The following is a 15,356-nucleotide window of genomic DNA, read 5'->3' as shown; positions in this document are numbered from 1 at the left end:
TGAAATAGAGGAAAAGAAAAAGATTGTACAGAATTACTATAAAGAATTGTATGAATTGGAAGAAATTAGAGAAGAAGACATAAAAAAATACTTGACTAACCAGAAACTGCCAAACTTGTCAGAGGAAATGAGAATGATGTTAAATAAAGAAATCTCACAAGAGGAAGTGAAAAAGGCCATCCAAAAACAAACAAAATAACAAAGCACTAGGACCAGATGGGCTTCCATCAGAGATATATAAAAAAATTCTAAATGTATTGGAGGATAAATTATTAGAATTACAGTGGTACCTCGGTTTTCAAACGCTTATCAGTTCGAACAAATCGGTATTCGACCAGGAAATTCAAGAAACTTTTGCCCTGAAATCCGAACAAATATTTGGAACTTGAATACTCAAGAGAGCTGAAGACAGAAGCCGACAAGCTACACAGAGAGAGAGAGCCGGGGACAGAAGCGGGCGAGCAAGAGAACTGAAGCCAGAAGCCGGCAAGCTACAGAGAGAGAGAGAGAGAGATGGGGACAGAAGCAGGCAAGCTAGAAGGAGAGACAACTGAGAAGGGGAATTTATCTTAAATTGTTTCAGTTCTCAACCAAATCGGTTCTTGAACACACTTCCAGAACGAATTGTGGTCGAGAACCGAGGTACCACTATATATAACAAAGTGTTAGAAAAAGGCAAAATGCCAAAATCTTGGGGGGGAAGCATACATCACTCTGATAGCAAAAGTGGGAAATCCAAAATCCAAAATTACAGACCTATATCTTTGCTGAATACAGATTATGAAATTTTTGTTTCAATTTTGACAGAAAGTCTGCTACAGGGGAGATTATCCAGGACCGAACAGATGGCATGCTGAGTACAGCATTACTCTGAATTATATTCTAGAGAAAATGTGATAACTGACAAGACTTTGAATGGCATTGAGTGCCTGCCTGTCCTGGAGGAGCTTGACAGTGAGCCAACCTTAGGGAAACTAAATGCGGCTCTGGACTCCCTCACCTCAGGCCAGGCACCTAGGAAGATAACATACCTGCTGAAGTGGTGCAAAGAGATCATCCCCACAGAAGTGGATGCAATCTTCTGTCTCTGTTGGAGGGAAGGTGGAGTACCACGGGACATGAAGGATGCAAGTATTATAACATTATAAAAGAACAAAGGTGACAGGGATGACTGTAACAACTATCGTGGCATCTCTCTTCCTAGTGTGGTAGGGAAGCTGCTTGCCCATGTCATATTGAAGAGGTTCCAGGTGCTTGCAGAGAGAGTCTATCCAGAATCACAGTGTGGATTCCAAGCCAACAGAACTACCACTACCAATATGGTATTTTCTCTTAGAGAGCTGTAGGAGAAATGCAGGGAACAAAGACAGCCACTTTTTGTAGAGTTTATAGATATTATAAAAGCTTTTAACCTGGATAGTAAGTGTTGAATCCTCTGTAAATAGTTGTAACCAGGGAAATTATGTAAATAACAGGTGGCGCCTGATTGGTTGAGGCGCTGACAGCTCGGTTTAGGTGGGAACCAAACTGTATAAAAGGAGCGCTTTCTCCCTGCCCAGCTGAGACGCGTTCCAGCTGATTGTCACTTACGAAAGAGCTGAAAATAAAGGAACCGTCTTGTTACTAGCTGTCTCGAGTCACTTCACATGGCGACGACGGAAGAAAGAGCCTTCGCTTGCCGCTATGGATTCCCTGCCTGTCGGGAGAGCTCCGGAATTTTTCGACCCGGAGAAATCTACATGGGACGCCTACCTTGCGAAATTTGAAATATTCCTCGAGGCTGCTGGCATGAGGGAAGCCGACAACGATCGGAAAAGAGCGATCTTCTTGAACTGCTGCGGCTCGGAGATGTTCGATCTCGCCCAGACAGACCCGGCACCGGCCAACTCCATCGCCTGGGACTCATTGAAGGCAAAGCTGTCTGCCCATTTCAAACCCACGAAGCTGGCGATCGTCTTCAGACACCAGTTTTCGCAAATGGGACAACTAGACTCGGAGAGCATCAATCAATATGCTACGCGCCTACAAACGGTGCTGTCGAAATGCCGTTTTGACAACCCGGAAGCTCACCTAATAGATGCCCTCATCTTCAGGATGAAGAATTCTACCATCAGAAACAAGCTTCTCACCGAAGAGGAATCTTCACTGCAAACGGTCATCAAATTAGCCCAGACTGCTGAAGTCGCCGAAGCCGCTGCAAAGGAGCTTAAACAAAACGACAAGCATGAAGTCGTTGCTCACATCAATTCGCCTACTCGCCGCGCTGAGTCTCCAAGCAACTTAAGTCCATCTACACCCTCCGAAGACGACTGCTTCTTGCTCCAGCAAGACCACTCACGCTTCCTGAGGCAACCTCGCTCAACACTTCCGTGCTCAGGCTGCCGGGGAAACCATCAGCGCCAATGCTGCCCTTTTCGGGATGCCAATTGCCACCGCTGCGGCCGCCGTGGCCACATCGCCGAAGCCTGCAGAGCCCCCATGCCGGAAGACACATTCTCCACACAACGGCCACCAAGATTTCAAAACCAGCAGCCCCAACAGCGCGACAACAGAGGATTTAGATCGTTCGGCCGGAAGAATCACTCCAACTTTAACCGCGACTACTCGAGAGGTAACCGGGACATTTCTATCAATAACACGGTAATGGCTAACAAAGCCAAAATTACTATTTCATTACTCCTAAATTCGCACCCGTGCCAGATGGAACTGGACACTGGTTCTCGGTATAGTATAATGCCTTGGGAAAAGGTCAAACTGTATATGCCACATATTGTCAAAACTGATTTAATAGCTACAGATTTAATTATTAAGGATTTTCAAGGGGGGTTAATTCCAGTAATGGGAAAGCTAAGCGTGCCAATTGTGTTTAAACATGTTAAAATTAATCTTCCATTAATAGTGGTATCAGGACCTAGGCACTCCCTTTTGGGATTAGAGTGGATGGCTCCCCTAGGAATAGAAATCTCTGGCATTTGCAAAATAACAAACAACCTTATTCCTAACTTCTTAAAGGAATTTCCGGAGGTTTTCAGCTCAACTTTGGGGTCCTATAAAGGCCCACCTATCTCATTTTCTCTTGATCCTAAAGTGCCCCCTGTCCGCCTCAAACCAAGGAGAGTTCCCCTGCCACTACTTCCTAAATTAGATATTCAATTAGATAAACTTATACATCAGGGCATTCTAGTCCCAGTAGACCAAGCTCCTTGGGAAACGCCCATAGTAACTCCTCTCAAACCAGATGGCTCCTTACGAGTCTGCACCGACTATAAATCCACCCTAAATAAAGCATTACAACATCATCCATACCCCATACCAGTCGTACAACAGCTACTTCACTCCCTGGGGGAAGGGAAAGTGTTTGCAAAGATCGACCTGGCTCAGGCTTACCAGCAATTGCCTGTCGATGGACCTACCTCCCTGGCGCAAACCATTGTTACCCATAGAGGGGCCTTTAGATGCACCCGGTTAAAATTTGGCGTAAGTGTAACCCCGGGAATTTTTCAAAGTCTGATGGAGAGGTTATTGACAGGAATTGGGGGAACAATACCATACTTTGATGACATTTTAATTTCGGGGGAGGATCAGGCCCAGTTAAACCTAAGGATAAGGGAGGTATTAACTAGACTGCAGGACAAAGGACTCAGGATTAAACCAGAGAAATGCGTTTGGGGAACCAGTAGTGTTGAGTTTCTCAGATATAGAATAGATGGCGAAGGCATCCATCCCACTAAAGAAAAGGTCAAGGCTATCAAGGAAGCCCCCGAGCCCAAGAGCAAGGCTGAATTGCAGGTGTTTTTAGGCCTTCTAAATTTTTACTCTGTTTTTTTGAGACAGAAGGCCACAGCAGCAGAACCTCTACACCGGCTGCTTCAGAAAGGAGACCCTTGGACATGGGGGAGAATTGAAAGAGAAGCCTTCTCACGAATAAAGAATCTATTAACTTCCACGAGTGTAGTGGTACAGTATAGTACATTGCTTCCCCTATGTCTTACGTGCGATGCTTCCCCCTATGGGGTGGGTAGTGTCTTGGCTCATGTGCTGCCTAACAACACAGAGGCCCCTATAGCATTCTTTTCAAGAACCTTGTCCAGCACAGAATGAAATTACAGTCAGCTGGACAAAGAGGCTTTAGCATTAGTAGCTGGAGTTAAAAAGTTCCACAATTACCTTTTTGGGAGGAAGTTCGAGCTGGTTACCGATCACAAACCCTTGTTAGGCCTTCTTGCCCCAGACAAACCAACTCCGCCCTTTATGTCACCAAGATTAATTAGGTGGACTATATTCTTATCAGGTTACCAATATGAATTAACGCATAGGGGAGATACAACCATAAACCATGCGGATGGCCTTAGCAGGTGCCCCATCCCCGAGATAGTGGAGGACCCTGCCCCTTCCGCTGAAGTATTACTTATAGAGTTAGAAGATAACCCCCTGACAACTGCCAAGGAAGTGGCTGAACATACTAAACAAGACCCAATACTAATAAAAGTAATTAATTGTGTTTTAAGAGGATGGAGTAATGAACCTGATGAAAAAAACCTGTCTGAATTTAAGAGTAAGAGATTTGAACTGTCTTATGTTAAAGGTTGTCTATTATGGGGTGACAGGGTCATAATCCCTGACAGTCTGAAGACTAAGGTTTTGAATATGTTGCATGTGGGACATCCAGGCATTGTAAGAATGAAAGGGTTAGCAAGGGGCCATTTCTGGTGGCTGGGACTGGATGCCGAAATTGAAGGGTGGGTGGCCAAGTGTGACCCTTGCCAAGAGTCAAGGCCGAAACCCCCCAAAACTACACCCATGGATTGGGAGCAACCCAAGGGGCCCTGGTCCAGAATACACATTGATTTCGGAGGTCCTATTGGCTCACAGTATTTCTTAATTGTAGTAGATGCTTATTCTAAGTGGGTCGAAATAATTAAAATGCATAATATCACCACATGTGCTACTATAAAAGCGTTGCGCCACCTTTTTACCACCCATGGCTATCCAGACGTATTGGTATCTGATAATGGGCCCCAATTGACAGCCAGGCAATTTGAGCTATTTCTAGACCAGTTAGGGGTCAGGCACGCCCTCATATCACCTTTTTCGCCATGGGCTAACGGATTGGCAGAGAGGTACGTTCGTGTAGCCAAGGAGGCCTTACGTAGGGCGGGCCCTGGAGAGGTGCAAGCTCATTTAGACAAATTCTTATTGGCCCAGCATATAACTCCAAATGCAATAACCCACAGAAGTCCTGCAGAAATCCTCATGGGGAGAAAACTCAGGTCAACCCTAGATAGGTTACACCCTAGGTATTGTACAAATAGTTTTACGTCTGAAAATGCTGAAAGACATATGTTTTTGGGGCAATGTATCTTTGCAAGAAATTTTAGTGGAGGCCTAAATTGGCTAAGGGGAACCGTGGTGCAACAAAAAGCACCTAAAACTTATGTAATAAGGTTAAATGATGGTCGACTATGGACTAGGCACATCGATCATTTAAGAAGGTGCCCAGAAACTGAGTATACTCAAAATCCTAAGACCGGTTGTTTTACCCCGCATGAAAATGACACACTACCAACTGTAATAGATTTAAATTTGGACTTACCACAAAGAAGCTGTTCAACCAGCACTGCAGGACCATCTTCGTCATCAGAGGTCGGTGATGTGCCAGCCAGCTCGACTCTGGGGGCCGGAGCTCAGCCTCGGCCCTTAGAAACCAGAGGAGGTACCGACGAACCGACCTCCTCTTCTGCCGACGGCGAAACCTCAACTGAACTGCGCAGGTCAGCAAGGACTACACAGAGACCGCACCGATTGGATGACTACATCACATGGCTTTCTGACTAACTGTGTATTTTTTTTTCTAGAGAGGGAGGGGTGTTGAATCCTCTGTAAATAGTTGGAACCAGGGAAATTATGTAAATAACAGGTCGCGCCTGATTGGTTGAGGCGCTGACAGCTCGGTTTAGGTGGGAACCAAACTGTATAAAAGGAGCGCTTTCTCCCTGCCCAGCTGAGACGCGTTCCAGCTGATTGTCACTTACGAAAGAGCTGAAAATAAAGGAACCGTCTTGTTACTAGCTGTCTCGAGTCACTTCAGTAAGGATGGCTTTTATAAAATCCTCCCCAAGAGTGGCTGTCCACCCCACCCTTCGTCAACATCATCAGGTCCATTCATGAGGAAATGAAGGGCACAGTAGTTTTTAATGGCTTAACATCAGATTCCTTTGACATTTGAAGTGGAATGAAACAGGCTGCGTCCTTGCACCAACTCTATTCAGGATCTTTTTTTAATGTCACGCTGAAGCATGCTTTTGGAACTGTTACAGAGGGAGTTTATCTCTGGACCAGATCAGATGGAAAACTCTTTAGCTCTCTAAATTGAGAGCACAGTCTAAAGTCTAGCTGAAAAGCTTAAGGGATTTCCTCTTTGCTGACAATGCTGCCGTTACTGCTCATTCTGCTGAAGAATTTCAACAACTCATTGACCATTTTAGCAAGGTCTTACAAGATTTTGGATTAAGGATCAGCCTGGAAAAAACGGAAGTCATGGGTCAGGACATGGATTCACCTCCCCATATAACAATCTTTGCACAAGAATTGGAGGTCATCCATGACTTTGTGTATCTTGGCTCAACCATCCCCGACACTCTCTCTAGATATTAAGCTGAATAAACATATTGGTAAAGTGGCCACCACATTCTCTAGACTCAAAAGGTGAGTATGGCATAATAAGAAGCTGACAGAACATATAAAGATCCAGGTTTATGGAGCCTGTGTCCTGAGCACACTCCTGTTTGGCAGAGAGTCTTGGACCCTTTATGCACAGCAAGAGAGAAAGTTTAATACCTTCCATATGCTCTGTCTCCGAAGTATCCTTGGCATCTCCTGACATGACAAAGTTCCGAATAGCATAGTCTTGAAACATGCTGGAATTACTAGCATGTATATATTATTGAAACAGCAATGTCTTCACTTGCTTGGGATGATGTGAGAATGGATGAAGGGTGGATCACGACAGTGATCCTGTATGGTGAACTAGTGCAGGGAAAATGCCCCAGAGGGAGACCACAGCTGTGATATAAGGATATATAGAGGGATTTAAAGGCCTTAGGAATGGACATTAACAGCTGGGAAAACCTTGACTTCTGATCATTCAGCTTAGAAGCTAAAGATGCTGTTCTGTATCCATGGATACAGGGGTGTCAATCATTATTCAAATTACCTATTGTATATAGTTTAAAGTGATTGGGTAAGCCGCACGCGGGAAAGTACAAACGGCTTTCAAAACCATTCCTCCCAGACCTGAGCCCTTTAAAAAAGGGAAACCCGAGCCGTGTGCTGTTACAACAAAATGTTTACTTTGTTGCAAGCTGCAGATTCCTAATAAACAAATCTAGCAAAACCACTGCTTGTTCTCTCATGACTTAAAAGTGGTGACGAGGAAGTAAAGAACCTGAGACTAAGTCATGGAACCCAAATTAGTAGCTCAAGTGCCGGATTTCTTCGACCCAGAGCAAGAATCCTGGGACACCTATACGGAGAAATTTGAGAATTTTTGGGAGGCGTCCAGCTACGAAGATGCTAGTGACAAAGTCAAGAGAGCAATCTTCCTCAACCATTGTGGCAAGCTCATGTACGAGCTAACAAAGACTCACACGGATCCAGTACTGGTGCAGACAGCACTGTGGGCCGCGATCACCGAAGAGCTGGCAAACCACTTCAAACCGACGAAACTGCCGAGAGTATACCACCACAAATTTGAGTGCTCAAAACAGGCTGAAGGCAAATCAATAAACCAATTTGCCATGCGCCTGAGAATGCTCCTCACTAACTGCAAATATAAACACCCAGAAGACAGATTAGTTGACCGCCTAATCTTGGGTATGAGAAATGAATCATTACGGGAAAAGCTGATCACCGAGGAAGACGCCACTCTACAAGATGTCCTAAAACAAGCCCAAGCTGTGGAAGTCTCCAAACAGGCACCAAGCAAAGTCAAGAGAACTGCTACAGCGACTAATATCCTCAAAATCGAGACAGCAGAGGCATTGGAACCATTGGAAAGAATCTAGAGAAAAAGATTTTTATATGGATTTAAAACATTTTTGACAAGCAGCTGATTCAAGAATATTGTAGATTTGAGAAAGGCCTCTGATGGAAATACTGGGTGGAAGACAGAAGAGAAAGTGCAGCTGTGTAATTTGACCTTGACTACCAGAAAAGATAATTTGGGAGCTGTGAGAACTTCTACATTTCTTGGCTTCAATTGTTTATGGGTATGGAAGGTAAACTTTTGACTTGGAGTGAATTGGACTAATATTCGAATTGGACATTAGAATTTGAAGATTAAAAGAGATTATATGGACTTTCAATTAAAGGTAATATAATTTTTTTGAAAGAAAATGTTAAATTGATAACATAGACTTGCGGATGTTAAATAATATGTATGAAATTTTAAAAGCTAATAATGAGTCAGATATTTTGCTGGAAAGTACAGAGCAGGAAATAGGAGAGGAGATAAATAATATCAAAGAAGAAGGGGGTGAAAACAAAAAACAATTTGATAATTTCAGGGAGATTTACACTGTACATTTACAGTGGCACAAAAAGAGTAGATAGAGGGGAACGTCCCTCAAAAAAGAATCAATCAAAGAGTAAAGAGGAAAATAATGGGAAGAGACCAGAAAAAAATTGGGGGAGACCCACTCAAACAATATATTCAAAAGAGAGAGAAAAGACTCAGGAGAAAGAGACATAAAAAGGAAAAAAACAAAAAGAAATTATTAAGGGAATAGAATAAAAGAGGAAAAATAACAGGAAGTGGCATTTTTGAAAGATCTAAAGAAAATGGTTAAAGAGGGAGAGGTTAGTGGAAAGGAGGGAGGAAAAGAAGGTTTGTATTAGTAGATTTAAGGAAATTGTATCAATATTGTTAATTTTGGATAATTAATCAAGTTAAAGTATTTTTTGTAGGATTTGAATATGATGATGTACATTGTTTATACCAAAACAGATTAGCAGACAAAGTGGAATGGGAACTTTGAAATATTATTAATTGTGGATAGTCAATTAAGTTTTTAAATTAGGTTTTATGCAAGATTTGAACATGAAGATGTATATTGCTTACACTAAAATAGAACAGCAGATGGAATGTAAAACGGTAATTTGGTTTAATTTTAAAGTCAATTTAAATTAAGAGATGAAGTTGAAATGCAGTGAGAATAGGAAATTTGAGAAATGTATGTAGTAAGGGAGGAATAAGACAATTAATTGATATTATTGAAAGAGATTGGGAATTTAAGGCAATTAGTAATTCTAATGTATTAAGAAGAAAATACAGTAAGTTAAGATAAAGAAATAGATAAAGAGAATATTATGACTGAAATTAAAAATAGAGATACGATGTAAAATGGGTTATGTATATGAAAAGATATGTAAGAATGATCCAGATAACCTTTTGTTCATAAAATATATATGTTTCGGAGGGAGGGGGGCTAACTAATTGGTAATAAAAATGATTAAACAAACAATATATTCATCATTAAACTTTGAGATAGATACAAACTATTTTTTAAAAGATAAAAAAATATAAAGCAGCTCAAGAAAACTTCAGTAAAAGAATTATGTAATACGTTTCTGGAATCTATCCTTAAGAATAGTGGCTCCATTCATTTACTGAGCTTTTAAAACCATATTTTTAACCATGGTTTGTTATATAATCCCTAGTGATCAGATTGATCTTGAATTTCTGAAAGATTACATTTTGATATATATTTTCTTGCTAAATCTGCATTATGAGCTAAACAGATATTAAAATAGAATTTTTAAAAAGTATGGAAAATTTGAATATATGCTGGGATTGTTTGTAGACTAATTAGTTTTATTATTTCCTATGTTCAAGAACAAATATAATTTGCCTTTTCCTATCTACTGGTAATATTTTCAAATATAAATCTATTGACATTTAAATTTGATTTTTAGTTTTAGGAACAAGAATTAACATATTTTATGTGATCTCATAGTTAATCTTTGATAAACTTTATCAAACTTTGTTGACAAAAAAAACCTTATTTCTAATGGGAATTGGAAGGACATGTAAGGACATAATGAAAATATTGGATGTATTCTATCATTCAACTAGAGCTGTGATAGCAAACCTATGGCACGTGTGCCACAAGTTGTACACGGAGCTATATGAGTGGGCATGTGAGCTCAGGCTCAGTGTTCATGCATGTCGTGGCCAGATGATTTTGGGGCCTTCTGGGCCCACTGGGAGTCAGAAAACAAGCTGTTTCCAGCCTCTAAAGGGGATCGGGAAGGCCCGTTTTTTGCTCTCCCCAAGCCCCAGAGCCTTTCTAGGAGCCTAGGAAGGCAAAAATGGCTCCCCACACAAACACACTGGAGGTCCTCCAAAGGCCAGAAATGGCCCATTTCCCAACTTGAAATGGAGTTTCCAGTCCAACTGGAAATCGGCAAATGGAACCTTTCCAGCCTCCACAGGTCCTTGGGGGGACCTCCAGAGGACCTCTGGGGATTGGGGAAGGTCATTTTGAATACTATTCTATCATTAATTTAAATATTTAAATTTAAAATCAGTCATCAACCATAATCAAGAGTTCACAGCTGACCACGATATGATTTTCTGACCAGATTTTCTGACAGATTTTGACAATGGAATAGTAAAATTATTAAAAAGGAGCTACGTGCCAATTGTTGTCCTGGAACAAGTTACTATAAAACCGTATGGTGAAGGTTAATAATCAGCAGTTTCTATTGTTCAGTTCTGAAGGGGAATGAGGCAGGGATGACCCGTCATCCGGGCTGCTTGCCTCAATCACCAAGTATTTGACAATAGCCTTAGAAAGAATGCTTACATCAAAGAACTGTACTATAAAAATACCAGCCTAGAGTAAACATTTATATGGAGATGTTTTACAGTAACAACTTGGCCACAGCTCCTTGACACCTATTAAACTTACTAAAGAATTTGGACCCTCCCAAATATAACTGAAACTTGAACAAAAACAGAAGGATATGATTATCTTATGAAGAATATTCAAAATCACTATTTATATTTCCTTGATTTAACAACATTGAAGCCATTTTACAATTCACTGTTCGTTTTATTTGGATTTAATTCATCCTAATTTAATGTCTCTAGATTGCAATGATACTCTGTTTACTTTGAACTCCAGAGATATAGAATTATTATTACATTGAATAACACTAAATCTCTTTTTGTTCTTAACCACTTATTTAACTGGCCGTGATCTGACCAAACAAAGGCTGACACATTTTATTTGATTTGATTTTACATTTATTAAACTATGTCAATGCCCTAGGCTGAAAAATAAAAGGTGAACTTGATAAATAAATACAGTATATTAGTGCCCACTTTGACTGAAGATTAATGCTGCTTTGAACATTCAAAATACACACAATAACAAATATGATATCAATCCATCCAAAATATTTGATCCCTCCCCTTCGCAAATTCAATGTTTCCATTTAGTGATCAAGAAAGTGTGGAAATCTAGATGTGAAGGAAAATGATTGTTGTTGCCCATTCACGTCCTATGCAGCTAGTCACAAATTCTGAGGATCGATAGACGGTTGTGGTGTGGTATTCTAGACTTATCTACCTGGCACCTGAGTCTGATAGAGAGGAGGTCAGAGAGGATGTGGTGTCAGAGGCTGAAAACCAACAGGGCCTTCTGCACCTCCCAAGGTGCACATGATTGACTCAGAAGAAGAGGAGGAGCTTCTTCATGATGCTAGGGCACACAGAGTTCCCAGAAGGCAGGAGTGGCTAAACAAGAGGAGAACAATAGGCCATGACCTTGGACTATTTAAGGCTTAGCCACATGACGTGTCAGTGTAGAAGTCAACGTTCGTTATGTTCCAGCTAGGACTTCTTTCTTTGGATATTATTGTTTCAATTATGAATTACAAACTGGCAAGTTGGACTAATTACCACTGGGCTTTCTGCCAACTCAGAGTGAGTCCATGAATGAGATCTGTGTGATCAAAGAAATGATTTGTTTTGGTTTCTGTTTGGATTCTATCCCATTGTGGGAACTCTAATTAGCAGCTGGCACTGAAAACACTTATTTCCTGATTTTGATGAACTTTTAAATCCAAGCCTCACTGCTTATAAAATATTAGAAGTAAATGCTTAAATTTTGTAAAATCAGTGTGTGGGGGCCTATTTCCTGGGAGGGGCTCATTGCTGGGCCACAACAATTTGACTTCTGCTCCACACACACACACACAAACTAAGATCATGGATCAGCTTCATGATGACAATGTGCAGCTTCAGCAACAAATAGCAGCAATGGCTGCCGAGGTGGCTCAGCTTCAAGGCCAGATGACCCTACCTGCTCCTGCTCTGAGGAGAAATTGCCCTGCCGCTGTGCCAGATAAATTTAATGGAGATAAAACTATGTTTCTGGCTTTTTTGGGACAGTGTAATTTGTTTATGGCTTTGCAGCTGGAGGAGTTCCCAAAGTGGGGTTCATTATAAGCCTGCTTTCTGGCCCTGCAGCTCGTTGAGCCATGCCTTTGATAGTCCAAAAGAGACCCCTGCTTCAGGACTTCATTGTCTTCTGTCAGCTCTTTTTATTCAGCTTTCTTCAAAATCCCACCTTCGTCGCCAGTTGTTAAGTCTAGGGATTGAAGAGGCTTGTGACTATCTTCAAACAGCAGTTTTTTGTTAACTATGTACAAGATCCAACCGAGAGCCCAGCTGACAGCTTCCGCTTTTATAGGGAGCTGTCAGATGGCTCAGCCAATCAGCAGTCCCCATTTTCCCGCTTGAATAGCAGGCCTTGGAATAACCAGGCAATCTCAATATTCAACAAATCGGATTATTGCAAGGCACCGATCTGGGGAAAGCTCCAATAAAATTTCTGTACTACACTGAAACTTCCTAAAAGCACAGTGATCTCCATAATTCTCAAACGGAAGAAGTTTATTTATTTATTTGTTTATTTATTTATTTATTTGTTTGTTTGTTTGTTTGTTTGTTTATTTTTTTATATTTGTTATTTATTTATTCAATTTTTTATGTCACCCTTCTTCTTAGACTCAGAGAGGCTTACATGTTGGCAATAGCACTTTTTAACAGAGCCAGCATATTGCCCCCACAATCCAGGTCCTCATTTTACCCACCTCAGAAGGGTGGAAGGCTGAGTCAACCTTGAGCCAGGGATGTTTGCCACAACCAGGACTCTTCCAAGAGCTGGTTGCCCAATCAAATTGAAAAATTGGGGGAGGAAGGGCCTTAGTAGGAGAGGTGATCAAGAACCTGAGGCTCACTCCAGCTGAGCTCCAGAAATGGGATGAAGATGGGATGAAGGTTTTTAAATTATTATTTACAACCACCACTGCAGATTGGTGGAGACCAATCTGGGCTTTATGGCAGAATGGCTGGATAAAAGCCTCTCCTTGGTGCCAAACACATGAAAGCCCACTTGGAGTTTGCACAAAAGCACCTGAAGGACTCACAAACTGTGGAGAACAAGAGTCTCTGGTCTGATGAAACCAAGATTGAAATGTGCTATGTCTGGAGGAAGCCAGGCACTGCTCATCACCTGCCCAATCTCAACCAACATTGAAGTATGGTGGGGACAGCATCATACTGTGTGGGTGTTTTTGAGCAACAAGAACTGGGAACATGGTGCACTTTCCAACATGACAACAATCCTAAGCACACCGCCAAGACAACAGAGGAGCGGCTTGGGGATAACTCTGAAAGTTCTAGAGTGGCCTAGCCAGAGCCCTGACTTGAATTCTATTGAACATTTCTGGAAGGACTTGACTCACCACCAAGGGTCGCCATCCAGACTGAGCTTGAGAGGATTTGCAAGGAAGAATGGTGGAAATGTCCCAGTTAAGATGTGCAAAGCTTGTCACACCACAAGAAAAAAGACTTCAAGCTATAACTGCTGCCAATGTGATTCAACAAAGTATGAGTGAAAGGTCTGAATACATCATTAATACCTAATGTAATATTTCATTTTATTATTTTTAATAAATTTACAGATATTCCTAAAATTTTCTTTTTACTTTGTCATTGTGGAGTAAGAAACAGCTAAGTTTCAACAACTGTAGAATAAGACTGCAACACAACAAAATTGACAATAATGAATTTTTTGAATACTTTCTGAATGCACTATTTAGGCAACTGCATACGAATTCAGGGCCATTCTTTGAGAGATGTGTCAACAACATCAAAAACTATTACAGTCATTTGTAAACTATAAATGCTAAATTGCTTGTGCTTCAAATACTAACACTATGGGTCTTTTTCTTTTATACAATTCTTCCTACAGAACTGTAGAAGGGAGAAAAAGCAATAGCACTTATATGCTGCTTCAAGGTGCTTTATAATACTAAGCAGTTTACAGAAGTAAACTGCTCTAAACTCTACTGCAGGAAATACAACTTTAGTAACGTGTAGCTGATGCATGGAACTCACTACCAGACTCTGTAGTATCATCACCATCCCCCAAATCTTTACCCTTAGACTATCCATTGTTGACTTCTCCCAATTCCTAAGAGGTCAGTAAGGGGCGTGCATAAGTGCACCAGAGTGCCTTCCATTCCCTGTCCTAATATTTCTCTTTTACTAGTGTCATGCATAGTTCCCTCTAAGCTGAGCAGTGAGCAATCGCTCACTTAAAAATCATCAACTCAGAGTTTTCCAAACCTGCCCAGAAGCCGAGAGGGAAAGAGTGAGAGGGAAGGAGAGAGAGAGGAAGAGAGGAAGAGAGAGAAACAGATAGAAAAAAGAGAGGAAGGAAAAGAGAAAGAAAAAGAATGGGAGTAAGGAAGAGAGAAAGAAAATCAAAATCTAGTTTGAAACTAGCTCAACTATTTCAGTGGCATTTTGATATTGATAGAGTTGCCCTATTATGAGCTCACTGTTATAGACACACAGTACTGTATTTTATTTTGAAATTCTCTGAGGCAAAACAGGGTGGGTTTTTTATTTATTTGTTTGTTTGTTTGTTTGTTTATTATTTTTGTGCCGCCCAGTCCCGAAGTGACTGCCGCTCAGACACTATACTTTTCCGCGCCCCCCCCCCCCAAAAAAAAATTAGAGGGAACACTGGTGTCATGTATATAAATATTTTGTAGTTGACAAAACAAATAAATAAAATTAAAAGATGGGGGCAATGTCCTGACAAGGCAGCCAATGATGTTACCAAGTAATATTTGTACCATGGTTAGATGCAACTCAGAACATAGCCTATGCTAGTATGTAGTGGATGATGAAAAGTGTGATGTGATTCTTAACTAAGAGCCATGGTGGTGCAGTGGTTGGAATGCAGTACTGCAAGCTACTTTTGCTAACTACCAAC

Source organism: Erythrolamprus reginae, chromosome Z, assembly GCF_031021105.1.
Source record: "Erythrolamprus reginae isolate rEryReg1 chromosome Z, rEryReg1.hap1, whole genome shotgun sequence".
Classification (NCBI taxonomy): domain Eukaryota; kingdom Metazoa; phylum Chordata; class Lepidosauria; order Squamata; family Dipsadidae; genus Erythrolamprus; species Erythrolamprus reginae.
This window is presented reverse-complemented; position numbering follows the sequence as displayed.